The sequence below is a fragment of the Plectropomus leopardus genome, chromosome 20 (genome assembly GCF_026936395.1).
Source record: "Plectropomus leopardus strain MGB_pleo_1.0 chromosome 20, ASM2693639v1, whole genome shotgun sequence".
Taxonomy (NCBI): Eukaryota; Metazoa; Chordata; class Actinopteri; order Perciformes; family Serranidae; genus Plectropomus; species Plectropomus leopardus.
The window spans coordinates 27,638,662-27,654,139 of record NC_142195.1 but is presented as its reverse complement, the minus strand read 5'-3'; the positions used below and the strand labels follow the sequence as shown (position 1 = coordinate 27,654,139).

At 36.7% G+C, this 15,478-nt stretch overlaps 1 protein-coding gene across 1 annotated transcript in view; it reads right to left on the bottom strand.

Annotated features, from left to right (window-relative positions):
* Positions 1-14,694, bottom strand: part of zswim6 (zinc finger, SWIM-type containing 6) — a 70,697-nt gene extending 56,003 nt beyond the window's left edge. The window contains exons 1-3 of the mRNA XM_088071111.1: positions 14,310-14,694; positions 10,745-10,816; positions 9,599-9,634 (exon numbers count right to left, since the gene is read on the bottom strand). The gene's annotated coding sequence lies outside the window, so the exon portion shown is untranslated. The remainder of the gene's footprint in view (positions 1-9,598; positions 9,635-10,744; positions 10,817-14,309) is intronic.
* Between the last annotated feature and the right edge of the window lie 784 nt (positions 14,695-15,478).

Sequence of the window (15,478 nt, the reverse complement as noted above, 5' to 3'; positions counted from 1 at the left end):
CAAAATGACAGACATTCATACGGATATAAAAGCACATTGCATACATGCACGTACTACACCACTAACACCCAAAATATTGGGTTTAAATGTGGTCCAGTTTTCTACCAGAAAGATTTATTGTAGCAATCATGTCGTTAACATTAATAAACATCAAGATTCGAGTGATTGCTTTCATTTCGAGAAAATGTGAGCGTTGAGTTTGTGCGATTTCACCAAATGTCAATCAACACAAGCTCTTCTTCTAATATTTAATGTGACTTTTGATTGTCCCACGATGCAGCACACAGTCTTAGAAATTCAATATAACCATAATCCTTAATAATTTATGCCATAATGCTAATATAACACTATTAATATAATAATAATGTAAGCTATGTAGCAGACATGATTTTTGAAATGAGCTGTCCATATGAATAATTTATTGCATGGAGCGGGTTAATAAATGTTTTAATCATCTGAACGCTTTCAAAATCTGTTAGTGTAACAAATGAACACATTCACTCACATCAGACACGCTCACTACTCTGACTTACTACAAGGATTTGGTTCATATTGTTTAGTTCATATTGAGCTCAGTTACAAACACAGTTTATAGTTTTTAAAACTAATTTAAGACTTCAGTTTTAATTCTGATTATCTGATACAGGTCTGACTATCTGGCGGGAGTGTTTTGTCAAAGGGTATGTAGTACAATCGTCACAAAGATACTATATAGACGCACCAACTGGATTTCCAATTTTTTTAAATGCTTGACCTGCCAATTTTGATTTTCTTCATTTCTAAGCACTATAATTGAAAGCATACGCAAACATATTTGGAAGTTGTCTAATAGCCACATGAAATAGTGACTTGAAATAGTAAAAAATGTATACACGATATCAAAGATGAAAGTCTAATTAAGCGTCCACAAAAATCTGAGTGAAAAATGTATAACTTTAAAAAACCTGGTTCAAAAACAACTCATTCAGTGGCTCAGACCACTTCTCACGATGGTAATGGCGTGGTCAGACCGTGCTTGATGACAGCCCCCTTCAGCTCAAGTAATGTTACGCAGGTGAATTTTACCTCCCAATTGGCCAATTGATTAATCGAAAAATAGTTTTGGTGCTACTTAAACTCAATTTACAAAATAATCCCTTTAGTAAGTGTGTGACATGTTTCTTAAAGATTTATCTCAGAGATTTATCTTTGATCGTTTCCTCATTCTTTATTTAAATAGTAGGTTAAACAGGGACGGAGGACGCAACGGAGGAAGACAGGGGAAAGAAAAAAATACTGACCCAGAACCTCTGGGCATGTCATGCAGCAATTTAAATTAATTTGAGACTCCAATACGTCTCTGAGCCCATCATTTAACCCTCATCATCACTTATGTTCCTTTCAATTACATGAAGGAGTTTTGATATTAAACTGCAACCTCTCCTCCTAAAAGTTAATCAGAAAGTTTCAGTAAGAGTTTCTCTGATAAGTTTCACAAAATCATCTCAATGTGAAGAAAGAAAGCCCCCCGAAGATGTCGTCACCCGGCTCCTCGGAGGGCCTGCGCTCGCCAAAGATAAAGATAGCGTGGGCGTCCCATCTGATCTGATCCAGTGGGTTTGCAGCGGTGAAATTGATCCCTGTGGTGGATGCACTGACAGGCCTGAGGAGCCAGTGTTCAAATGAATTTGGAAGAGGAGAAGAAGACAGCGAGGGCTTTCTGTTTGTTCTGCTTCTAAATAATACAGCACAATGACAGCCAGCAAACAAAAGCGTTTGTGTAGCGTAGAGCGATACCGCGGATAGGAGAGAACACAGAGGAATGCTTAAATTACAGATGAGAATGGAAACAGCTTTTCTCTTTTCATGTTTTGTTGTGTGTTAAACATTGATGGAAACCAAACCAGTGGGGACGGAGACAGTCAGTGCGTTTACGCGATGTTAGAAAAAGTGGAATATTGCGTTGGTCCGACTAATACTGGACTTTTAAAATACCTGTAAACATGATAGTCTTCAGTCTTTACGACTGAAATCGTAATCGTAATCCTAATTCGAATTTCTCATATTCAGACAAACACACCTTGATAATTCAATTCGGAGCTGAGCTACTCTTTCACGTATACGCTTCAGTCTAACCTTGGCTGGCCTTGGCGTTTTGTAGGCACTCCTAGTCGCCACACTGGGACTGTTCGTTATTTATGAAGGGGGAAGGGGTGCAAAACGGGTCAGGCATTTAAAAAAATTAAACACTGGGGAGGGACTTGTGTTTTTGTATTTTGGCTGAGGTGAGGGACACTCAGCTTTAAATGGTAATATTTTGTATTTCATTTGAAGAAAAAAGTCACACCAGAGCCACCCACCTCCCGTTATAAATACAGAGCAGCCCCACAACACTGGCACAGAAGCTACGCAATGTACTGCTACTACAAAACATATTTAGCCACCTAAAAAACTCAATATCAGCGTAACTGTGCAGTATATTTGAAAGTTTTCTCTTCTTTACCCTCCACAATAGCTGCTAGAGGCAACGACAGGGCAGCAGCTCCACTGTTTGGTTAAGTTAAATGAGTCAGTGCGTTTACAGTTTTTTCTCTTCATTAAGCTCCTCAATTGGACTGCTGTCCTTGTCCCAGTATACAAGCACCAGGGAACGCCTGACCCATGTTGCAGCATCCCGTCCCCCTTTAAAAATAACGAACAGTTCCAGCGCAGAACAGCTGAGCTCTGACTGAGGCGTATAAGAAAAGCTCTACTTCAAACCGAATTATCTTGGCGTGTTTGTCCAACTTTGAGAAATTCAATTTAGTTAGATTTCAGTAAGACTTGTATGTTTACATGTACTTTAAAAGTCCAGTTTTAGACAGACTAACACAATAATACAAGTTTTTCTAACATCAGGTAAACATACTGAGTGTTTTCCTCAAAGCAGTCTGGCGTTTTTTTAAAAGGACAACTACAAAACCCCGTTGGTAGGGCCTGTCTTCCTGCAAGGTAAGGCGGTGAAAATATTCTAAATATAGCGTACACTTAAAACTCATCCATGAAGGCAAAGTTTGCTCATTGCTGTACTTGAAGCTGTGGTTTTCTAAGTTATTGTAAACAGACATTGTGATTCATTTAGTAACTAGCTGAAAGGGGGCATATCTCCACTGAATATGACGGAGTTGAACATACCTCCGTTAATAAATTGATTCTCCCCCGGTGCTTGTATACTGGGACAAGGACAGTAGTCCAATTAAATGGACTATTTGAGCTATAACCGTAGCTCCCCTTAACTGTGCATGTAAACGAACAGAGTGCTCAACCGTCCACAAAAGCCAGTAGAAGAAGTGGAAGCCTGCGAGCAGTAAACTGGAGCACTGGGTTCCACTCCCACATGGACACAACTCACTTCTTTTTAAATATTTGCCAGCATAAAATATCCTCTAACTTTTTTTTTTTCCAACACTTAATTGCATCGCTTCAGGGTGAAAAAAACAAATGGCAGCAATGTGATTGTATCCAAATTCCCTGAATGTGATTAAACATAAATGTGTAAAGTGTCGGCGGGGAGATTTAGCCCTGAATAATTGACAATACTGTATTATACTGCTGTAGGAATTATTCTGCCTTAAAATGCTCATTTCAGTGGGCATGTGTTTTTTAACATTCATGCATCTGAAAAATAATTGAAGGGCCTGCGCACTGCTGAATATTTCATCCCCCTCTGCCTCTTTTTCCAAATTTTTCAGAGGCTGAACGATGGCTTTTGCACCCAAAAAAAGAAGGATATGAATTTTTCATGCATTTTAAATAATTAAGCCCAAAGTGTTTGGGGCGGCAAAGCCCTGATAAACTAATCTGAGACGGCGGAGAGAGGAAAAGGTCTGAGAGGGGGGGCATTAGAAATTTATTATTTTATCAGCAGCTATTTATTATTAACATAGAGAGATCCCATTAGCATTCATAGACAAAGGGACTCCTGGGAGGATGCCCTGTGGATTTCAAGGTGATACATTAAAACTGAGAAGTTAAAGGAGGGAAAAGTGTCTGCTCCGGCCCCTGATCTGCATATTAGCTGACATCTTTCAGTCAGTGAAGTCAGCGGGATTTCTTCATTTTCTTGGGGTGGATTTCGCGAGCGGGTGGCAGATTTAGGACGTGAAAATGAATCGTTCTGACTTCACAAAGTCACGTACTAAATACTTGATGTTAGGGTCTCACAAGGAGGTCAGTAATTTTTTCTGGGAATTTGGGACCTGAAGCAACAAGGGGGAGGTTTTCATTAAGATTATAGTATATACTCAGGATATTAGATGTTGCCAGAATAAATGTTTTTAATTGTACGCTACTGCAAACAACAGATGTGTAACATTTGTACATTATTATGTTAAAACTTTATGTTTCAACAACACTGAGGTTAATGTGTGGTTATGTTTAGACATAAAAACCACATGGATAGGGGTAGGTAAAGATCATGTTTGGGCTTAAAATACCCGTATTTGTTGGCACAATCGGGGCTGGGAATAACATTAATGTCTCAATACCTGTTTTAGCTGTCACAATCACCACTGGATATGCAAAAGCGCTAAAAAACACCTGCTTATAGATGCACATTCACGGCTGAAATTGATGCTGATGTCTTGTGGAAAGAAAACCACTTTTGGTGGCTAAAGTGTCACTGAAAATGAGAAAAAAAACTGCTTTTGGTGATACAATTGTGGCTGGAAATGCTGCCCATATCTTGCTAATAAATTTTCCCTTTTTTTGGCACAATCATAACTAGAAATGCTGCCGATGTCTCGCTAAAAAACACCCACTTTAATTGGCACAGTGGCCACCAAGTTGCTGCTTATGTCTTGCTAAAATAAACCTACCTCTGGTGGCACAATCGCTGCTGGCAATGTCACTAATGTCTCTCTATAAAACAACTGCTTTGGTGGTACAATTACCACAGGAAACGGCTTCAATGTCTCACTTAAAACACCCAGTTTGGTGGCACAATCGGTGCTGGGAAATTCCACTGATGACTCAAAAAAACACCCACTTTTGGTGGTACAATCACCATTGAATATGCCACTGATGTCTCACTATCAAACACCCAGTTTGGTGTCGCAATCACCACTGGAATTGCAGCAATATCTCACTTAAAAACACTCAGTTTGGAGTAGGGCTGAAACGATTCCTCGAATAATTCGAGTAACTCGATTACAAAAAATGATCGAGGAATTTTCTCTGCTTCGAGGAATCATTTAATTTTGCCAGCTCAAAGCATGGTATTTCGCCCGGACTACTTTTAATGCGGCACAACGCGCTGACGTCACGCACGTAAAGTAAGAAGAAAGAGGCGGCGGATATGTTTGGTTTTAACCATGGATGAAGAGGTAACGACGAAGAAGGCGACGAAAGCGAAGAGAAAGGCACAAAGAAAAGGCAGAAAATGTCAAAAGTGTGGGAGTATTTCAAGCTGGACACCAAGGCGAACACTGCTGCGTGTATTCACTGTAAGACAGCGCTTGCATACCACAACAGTACGTCTTCAATGCTGCAGCATCTCCACCGAAGGCCCCCTGTTTACTCCGAGAGCGGAGGACCGTCACCCGAGACAAGGCAAAATTAAGTTAATGTAGCGCTAATTAATGAGATTAACGTTACTGTACCTTGCTAACATAACGTTAGCCCTGCGGAGGGCTAGGTTTCTATTAATTATGACTACTGTGGATGCGTGGCTAACGTGCCTTTCATACAGGCTTTATTTAATCTGTAAAAACACAGCACTGTAGAGTGATGAGGGTGGAAAATAAAAACATAATAAAGCTAACTGGGTAGTTAAAAAGGGAAACCAATGGTTCATTGTTAGGTGAAATGTCTTATTGTCCCATGTATATTTATAATTGCTCTTTAACTAAACAAAAATATGTTTTATCCAATTACTCGATTAATCGATGGAATTTTCAGTAGAATACTCGATTACTAAAATATTCGATAGCTGCAGCCCTAGTTTGGAGGCACAATTGCAGCTGGAAATACCACTAATCTGTTGCTGAAAAACACCCACTTTTGGTGGCACAATCGCCGCTGGAAATGCAAACAACTTCTTGCTAAAAAGGACCCTGTTAGGTTGGCGCAACTGCTGTTGGAAACATCACCAATGCTTACGAAAATCACCCTCTTCTGATGGTACAATCGCTGCTGGAAATGCACCTGATCACTTGCTATAAAACAACTGGTTTTGGCAGCACAGTTTTCACTGGCAATGTTGTAGATGTCTTGCTAAAATACAAATGTTTTTGCTTTCAGCAGCGGTCTGCAGAGCTCTGTAGCTTAGTTGCCTAGGTTTCACACCCTTCCTCCTTCCAATGACAAAGTCAGCTCATATGTATATAATCAGAACTATGACACTTAAAAAATGTATATATGAAACATAGAAATGTATGAAATGAGTCACCCACTTTGGTCCAGTCTGAAATATCGATAACAATTTCATGGATTACCATGGCATTTAGTTTAGACATTCATGGTATCCAGACGATGAATAATAATGACTTTGTTAGTCCTCTGACTTCTCCCATAATGCCACGCTGAGATTAATATTTGGGGTTTGGGGGGAAATATGTCAACAACTCTTTAAGAATGATCACCCAACTCTGCATCATCTCTAATATCACCTTTTAAAGGTGATATAACGAGTCAATGAATGTTTACAGCTTGTTGTACTGCCCCCAAGTGGCAAAAAACAGCTCAATGCAGATTTAAAACGTTACATATAGTGAAGTGTCAATGAATTTTGTCACATGAAATCATAAACTGTTATTTGAGGGTATTTGGCTGACTCCAGTTTAGTCAATATATTTGAATTTAACTAGTATGATGTCGATAAAATAAGTAAATAAATAAATACAGTTTCACCCAATCCAAATTTTTTTTATTCCAAGTTTCCATGTATAAAAAAACATGTCGGGATATACATTTTACCGAATTTTTAAATTGAACAAATATAAAGAGTCCAAGTAATGGAATATTTTTGGAGCCTTTTCTTCTGGAGTCTGGTCAGAGTTTTCTGTACTGGATGTAGGTGGTGCTGGGGGGGACTTGGACTCTTTGAAGCCTTTGAGGTCTGTCAAAATGTACAAAGACTGAGCAAAGTCAAGCGTGACCAGACAGAGAGGTGTGTAAGACCAAAAAAAAAAAAAAAAAAGATCCAATATCTGTCTGCTTGATGTAAGAGAGCACCTACATTCATGGGTGGAGGACTCTCCCCTCCCAATCCGGTCTCAAATCCCACAGAGGAATACAGCTGAGAAAGACATTCAAACCTACCCCCATCATCTCAACCTACACACACACACACAGAGCATGGCCTTTAAGAAAATATCCTAAATTCAATCAGGATCTGCAAATTTCATGAGCTGGCCGTCCTCCTCCTGAATTTCTTAACAGGGTGTCAAAACAATCTAGGCGATGACATGTGACACTCTGAGCGCTGGATCAGAAAATCAGTTATTCCAGACTGAAACCGGCTTTTTTATTAACCGACGAATATGTTTCTTATCTCACACCTTCACATACGCTAACCTCTCTGTGTCCAGCCCCAAAAATCTCATTATACTTGAAATTGGAGGAGTAAATGTAACACCATGGGATTGTCTATTATCATCTGGTACTTGGAGGAAATTGAAAAGAAAAAACCCCAAAAAAGAGTGCTAGCAGCTCTGTGAAGCTGTACTAGGCACAGTGGCAACCAAATCACCTGAATAAATCTTGGACTTGTACGTTTCTACAAACACCGGATGCGTTTACGTGTAATTATTTAGCGGATTTGTTGAAACATAACACTGTGGGTTAGGTTTAGGTACAAAAACCACTTGATTATGGTTAGGAAAATATCATGTTTTGGCTTAAAAACCCAGTTTGGGAACACAATCGTGACAGAAAAGCAGCAATGTCTCAGTAAAAAAACAACCACTTTTCATGCCTCCTCGGCAAGAAAAGCAACGTCTCTGTATCTAGAAACACGGCCACAAGGTTGAATGCCTTCGCACAACAGTTAAGTAACGTCTACAGTTTACATCCATATCTGTGACAACATGGGCGCTTCACACACATCTCCCCCCCAGCAGCACAGAAGATCTCTACAATCAGCACAGTTTTTATGATTCGTGTCACCAATTCAGCGTCTGATCAAATTTCTCCCCTCCTGTTTCAGAGTTATGATGCTAAATAATGTATTTTTGCAGAACATTATGATGTCATAGTTGACCTTTGACCACTCAGATTTAAATGTTATTATAAACTATTATACACTTGTGTGAAATTTGAGCGCATGACTTCATAATGTATGGCCAAAAAAAAGGTTAATGAGGTCACCGTGACTTTAACCTTTGACCTTCAACCTCCAGACTCTAACCAGTTCATTCTTGAGTTCAAGTGGACGTATGAGCAAAATTATGGGACACTCCCTCTAGTCCATCTTCAGACAGTTCACAAGAATGAGATGGATGCAAGGCCGCAGTGACCTTGACCTTTGACCATCAAATTCTAATCAGCTTATCATTCAGTCCAAGTGAATGTCTGTGTCAAATTTGATTAATTTCCCTCAAGATGAACTGGAGATATCACTTTCACAAGAATGAGACAGATTCAAGGCCACAATGACCTTGACCTTTGAAGACCAAATTCTAATCAAAATGTCACCTCAAGGTTTTCTTGAAATACTGCATTCACAAGTATGAGACAAGGTCACAGGGACCTTGACTTTTGACCTATGACAACCAAAATCTAATCAGTTCATCCTTGAGTCCAAGTGACAGCTTGTGCTAAATGTGAAGATATTCCCTCAAGACGTTCTTAAAATATTGCGCACGCCAGACTTACAGACAGATAGAACAACATAATGCACATTATACAACATAATGCACCTGGCTCAGACTATCACTGCTAAAAGATAAATAAAAATGAAAAACACAAAAAACAATTGGTTTTAATGCGACTAGGCTTGCAGGAAAAGCAGCTAAGCCTCTACAGAAAAAAAACAAACTTTTCATGCCTAAACAACCGTTGGAAACACAGCAACACATTGCCACACACACATTTAGTCCGTAAAAATCAGCTGGAAACAGAGAAATCTCGCTAAAGCACAACCAGTTTGCACTGGTTTAACATGATTAAATAGGACACTGAATTTCACAACACTCGTCGTTGGCAATTACAATTTTGAGAAATCACTTTCAAGAGACAGTGAAGGATTTTACTTAAGCTCTTCTCTGCAAGTTCAAAGAATCTCTTTTCTTTCTCTATTTTTTCTGTCCCTTACTCGACCTGTGCCATGCAAGCAGTGCTAGGGATGCTGGGTAATGTCAGTGGATAAATGCCTGGAGTGGTGGAGCTCCTCTGTGACCAAATACTCATCTCTTCTCTCAACCCAAAAGAACCCATTAATATTACAAATTAATGCAAATAACCTTAAATTATGAATAATTGCTCCCTATCAAAATTCAATTACTGTTAAACACTGACGAATTGCTGATTGAAAATTATGAATAATTTCATTGACAGAGCGAGGAGGACCAAGTGGCAGAATGTGAGAACAAAAGGAGGGAGTCACAAAGCGCACTGTTTGTGTGGATGTGTCTTTACATACCTTAATGCTGCATGCCACGAGTATCAGCCGGTCGCCCTGCAAGAAGAGAAGATGGAGGATTGTGAAATAGTTTTAAGACAATTCAAATTCAATCTGATCAGCTGTAACCATTCACTCTTTTAAAGAAGAAATGTTTTCATATGACATGTGCAAAAAAGAAAAAAAACACACCATGTAGAGTCAGTTGCAGCAGGTAAACAGAGACAGTTTAGTCATACCTCCATTATTATTATATCATATGACTATTATTGCTAAATACATAACCGACAACATTTGCATGTAATTTTAAATGCTATGATGGATTACATCTATTAATTTTTGTCTGTTGCTATGGTTATGTTATGTTTTGTTGCTATTATTGTTGCTGTGCAATTCTACCTGCCTAGAAGAGGGATCCCTCCTCCATCGCTCTTCCTGAGGTATCTAATTGTTTTTTTGTTTTTCCCGTTAAAGGTTTTTTGGGGGGATTTTTTCAGTAGTCATTGTGAGTGTCTAAGAACAGAGGGATTTCATGTGCTGTAAAGCCCTCTAAGGCAAATTGTGATTTGTGATAATGACCTTTATAAATTGAATTGACTTCAACTGAATTGAAAGAAAAACATAAAAGATGCAGGAAAATAAAAAACCACCATGTTTTGACCACTCCCAGTCTTCATCAGGGCTTTAAAACACCGAAGACCGGCAGTGTTTGAAACACGTTTTTCATATTTTTTGAATGTCTGGATTTCTTTTTTGTTTATCTTGTTTTCCGTGAGCACCGGACACAAGTGTTTGACCTTCGTTTAATTATAGTCTACACTGCAATCAGTCATCTCTTTCTTTATCAGAAAATAAACCTTCATGTTTTTAACCACACTTTGATTTTTGATCAAATAAATCAAATATGAATCGTGTGAAATAAGCTGTTTTTTTGGGTGGGGGGGTTACATGGTAAAATATCAGTGTTCTATAATCTGATTAATAATAGAGTCTCTTACTCTTTCCCCTATTTTCAGCAGACTCCTCCTCTGGATTGATCTTTAACAACATGATGATATAATTCGTCAGTTTCTAGGAAACAGCTGATGTAACTGCTCAGTCAGTAGGTGTGTGTCATGTTTTTGCCCTGATAGTGAAAAAGAGTTTCCTCTGGGGGACATTACTCACCGAGTACAGGAACTATCAGGCCAGAACTGTGCTTCATCCGTCTCCTGATACAACAGCTCCACCCTCAGGCATCTACAGATCAAACAGACCCTTTAAAACTTCAATTGACATCAGTTTTTTTGTGCTGCATTGATGACCAATGTAACAAGATATGTCCCAAAAATTGCAAGAAATCTTACCTAAAAATTTGTTTTAAAAAGGATGAGAGGATTATAAGGTAATAATCCAAAAATAGGGATAAAATTATGTAACAGAAAAAAACATAATAAAATAAATGAATTTATTTAGCACTTTTTCTAGGTCATTTTCATGTTTGATGTTTTTTACTTTTTTGCTGCTTATTTTGAGGTAATTTTTTGGGGCTATTTTTTGGGCCTGGTCTTGGTAAGTTCCTTGTTGCCTTCCCCCTATGTTTTCAAAAGAAATCAAACCAAATTTCTCCAGTTGCAAAGGGTTAAAATCCATGTGAAGTAACAATGTGTTCTGAGTTTGTCACACCACAGAGAGAAATGAAGATATGATATTAGCAAACAAGCCAAATTTGAATGACTGAAAACACTTCAGCGTATGTAAAATAAGCCTGTTTCTTTCTTTACTGCACTGAAGTTATTAAACTCCCCTGAGCACCACTTTATAAATCAGAAAAGATTCGAGCTTCACCGTTTATGAGTTCAGAGAACCTGTTTGAGGCGTCTTTTAATGCCACCTGTAGGACTTTTTAATTGCCACATGATGGAGACAAAGCAGCGCTCTGGTGTAGAGCTGCAGACTGTTTACACTGTTTTCTGTTAACCAAACTGGTGGAGCCAACAATTTAACCCTTAGGGCTCTGTTTAAATATGACACACACTTGTATTGCTCTGCACACAAAAAACACTTTTCAAAAATCAAGCTTTAAAAAGATATTGTACATAAATACTATTTTATACTTTAACTGAGTGAAATTTTAAACCATCAGTCATAATCATAATTATCAAATTAATTAATAATTTTCAGAACCCATTAATTAAATGCCAAGTTTTTGTCATGATGCCACTGTTTTTAGATGAAAAGACATTTTTTGTGCAGTGTCAAATACTCACACTCTTATTGCTCTGCACACACAATGTGCTTTTCCAAAATCAGGCTATAAAATATTATACATTAATATGATTTTCTACTTTCATTGAGATTTTTCTTTTTAACCAAAATCAGTTCTAATCATAAATACCAAACACTCATTAAATTTTCATACTTTTAACCCTTTAAATGCCAAGTTTTGTCATGATGGCACTGTTTTACTATTACAGGTTTTTTACTATAGCATGGTTTTCCAAATACTGACGCCTGAGGCAGGCCTGCAAAACCATTTAAATTTTGATTTTAATCCTTTCATGTCACATTAAAAAAGCCCTCTACACAATATTCATATAACTACTGACTCAATATGACAGGAAGTTCATATATAGTTAATGACCATCTTCTTTCTGAGGCATGTCTCTCCTTATTTGGCTACCTTTTGTGAACTAAAGCTGAACTACTCTGCCTTTTTATGAACCAACTCCCTGAGCAGTCATTTGTTTTTAGAGCCACTTCCTCCCTCCCCTCCTTTTCTCAATGGCCCGTCTTCCTCTCTTTCTTCTTCGCCTCTTAATAGAGCATCAGATTCCTTGCGTGAGAACGTCGTATCGGGTCAGGTTGATTGTGATATTGGGTTACTTTATTTTTCCTCAGTCTTTAATCCCTCATTCAGACAGAGCAGTCAGCCTTTTCTTTGGGGAGTGCTTGGATTTCAGAGCTGGACTTGGACGAGCTTTTTAAAAAAGCAGCTAAAATACAGGTCTTTTCCGTATTCCAAGAGTAAAATAATGGTTTTGCAGTGCATTAAGTGACTGCTCACTTAGACAGGAGGAGAAGCCTTTGAGCACAACAAAAAGGAAATCTGAGGAGATGAAACAGGATGCATTGACCTCTTCATTTCCAAAAGACAGATTATATTAAATGACTATGGCTCACTGGGTCCCAGTACATGGAAGCTATTGAAAAGACGATCATAAAAATATTTCTATAAAATGTAGAAGAAGCACTAAAATCCAATACAAAGATGCGAGTCCTGTGTGAACAGTGTAGTAATCATATCTGGTAAAAAAAAAAAAAACAAACGAATAAATAAAACATTATTTTTTAATAAAAAATATTCATATAAAATAGAAAAAGCGCTAAAGTACAATATGAAGATGTGTGTTCTGAATGTAAACTGTAGTAATAATAATTTTAAGCCTTTGAGTTTTATTACATTAAAGTAATTGGAAAAAAAACATTTTCCATAAAAACATTAATATAACATAAAAAGCCTTAATATGTAAAATGTAGTGATAATTTTTTTGTACAAAATGTAAGTCCTTGGATCACAATGGAAGCTATTAGAAAAGAACATGGATTTTCTGTAAAATGAATATAATAATAAATAAATTATAAATTAAAAAAATAATAAAATTAAAAAAAAAAAAAAGGTGTCAAATTTGGTAATACATTTTCACATTAACTGTGAGTCGCTGGATTATATCAAACATAACCTTAAGGAAAAATCTGAATTTTCTATAAAACATTTGAATATAAACTTGAAAAAGCATTAAAATGCAATAAGAAGGGGCGTGTCCTGTGAGTCAAGTGTAGTGACACATTTTCACATTGAATTTGAGTTGATGGGTCCCATAACATGGAAGTTATTAGGTTAAAAAACATGTATGTTTTCATTTAAAGAAAATCTCTAAAATAAAAAAAATCACTGAAATACAATATAGAAGGTGTACCCTGTGTGTCAAATGTAGTGATATAGTTTGATATTAAATCTGAATCGCTGGGTCACAGCACATGGAAGTTACTGGGTATTAAACACATGGATTTATTCTTTTTTTTTTAATCTCTAAAATAAAAGTTCAAGCTATTGGAAACAAGCAATCAAGTTAAGATTGTATTCATTCAAGGAAAAGTTTAGATCATTGTACGTAATATATATACTTTGGATGGTCTTGAAGATATGAATTCGATTTTGAGCTATTATCTACATTTTTTGTGATTCAGTTGATGGTTTCTACTTATTCTATTTTATCAGCTATTGAGGGGTGAGATTATTTTGTAGAGCTGCTGTATGTGTTAGACAATCGTTGAGTCTATGTTTACTGTTGTGTTTGTGTTGTAAGGTGTTTTGTCCAACTGTGAGCATGTATGCCGTTATTTGTGTAATATTGTACATGAAAACAGGAAATGTAGCTACTGTTTAAAACAGAAGCTAATAATGTTTGTTAAAAAACAAACAAACATCTGCTATTATTTCAATCAACAAAATTATTAATGTAAAATAAATTGCACGAGTATTTATAAAAACTGTGCTGACACTTTTTATTCAATAATATTTTTAATAATATTGGCAAGTCAGCATGAAGGCATCAAAGAAATGTTTTAGTGTATGTTATCTAATCAGTAATATATCGATGATGCCAAAGCAGCCGCTGCGTCAGCAGTGGTCTCCAACTTCAGACTAACTTCACGGCGCTTTCTCCGCCCAGTTTAATTGAGTACATACCAGTTTGTTCTTTTCCATTCCAGTTTTGTGTGTCAGTCTGGGTAGCTTTGTTTGTCCACTTTCACCATGTTGTCCCTCTTTTTTGTCATATTTACTCCTTATTTCCGAAAGTTACTCCAACCGTCTTCTCCAGTTAGCTAGCTTCACATCGGCAGTTAGCCCGGAGAGCGACTCCCCGTTAAATCTGTTTGTTTCACCCAAAAATTCGGATTATAACAATGTCCAGCGAAAAGTTGGTTCCGGTGTGTTTAATCCCAAATTTTACTTCTAAATATAGACTTTATAAGGTATGCAGGAGGAGAAAATCTGCTTTTTTCTCCCCCGCTCATGATCCGCACGTACTAGCTACTGTAAAACAAACACGAACGGTTGAAAGCTACGAACCAATCACCGATCAGTAGGTGAGGCAACAGCCAATCAGATTGCAGCACAGCTACAGCCAATCAGCTTTGAGGATACTTCTGCCGTTTTCCTACACTTGACTGTGAAGATACAGATACGAAGATACAGCAGCTTAATGTAGCCTCTTAAATAAAAAATATTTTAAAAAATCCTTTTTTTAAGGAAAAAAAATTAAAATCTTTATTTCGGGCATAGAAAAAAATCCGCTATTGTTTTTCTGTATTATTTTTCAAATTATTCTAAATTCCCAATATAATAATCTAATATTCTCATTTTCTGAATTTACTAGATATCCAAATTTAATTTATTATTTAAATACTAACAATCTTATAAATTGTCATTTTTTCTGAATTAATAAGATTTTTCTTATTTATTTTGTTATGGATTGGCAAACTAATATTCTCACAATTTCTAATTTTTATTAGTGGCTCTTTTATTTTTGATTTAACATGCTAATACTTTTTTATTTGATTATGAATTTATGAGATAATATCCTCATTAATTCAATTTTTTCTGAATTAACAAGATTTTTGTCATCTATTTAATTATGGCTTAGAGATAATAATCTTTACCAAAATCAATTAAAAAAAAATATTATTATAATTATTATTATTATCTTTAATACAGAAAAACAAGAGCTGATTTTTTCCCATGAAAACATTATTTAGAATTCAAAGACAATAACTGAAATAGAAAAAAAAACTATAATAATGAATATAGTGTTCTAGAATTTTTTCCTATATTATTTTTTCACTTTCCTCCTCTTT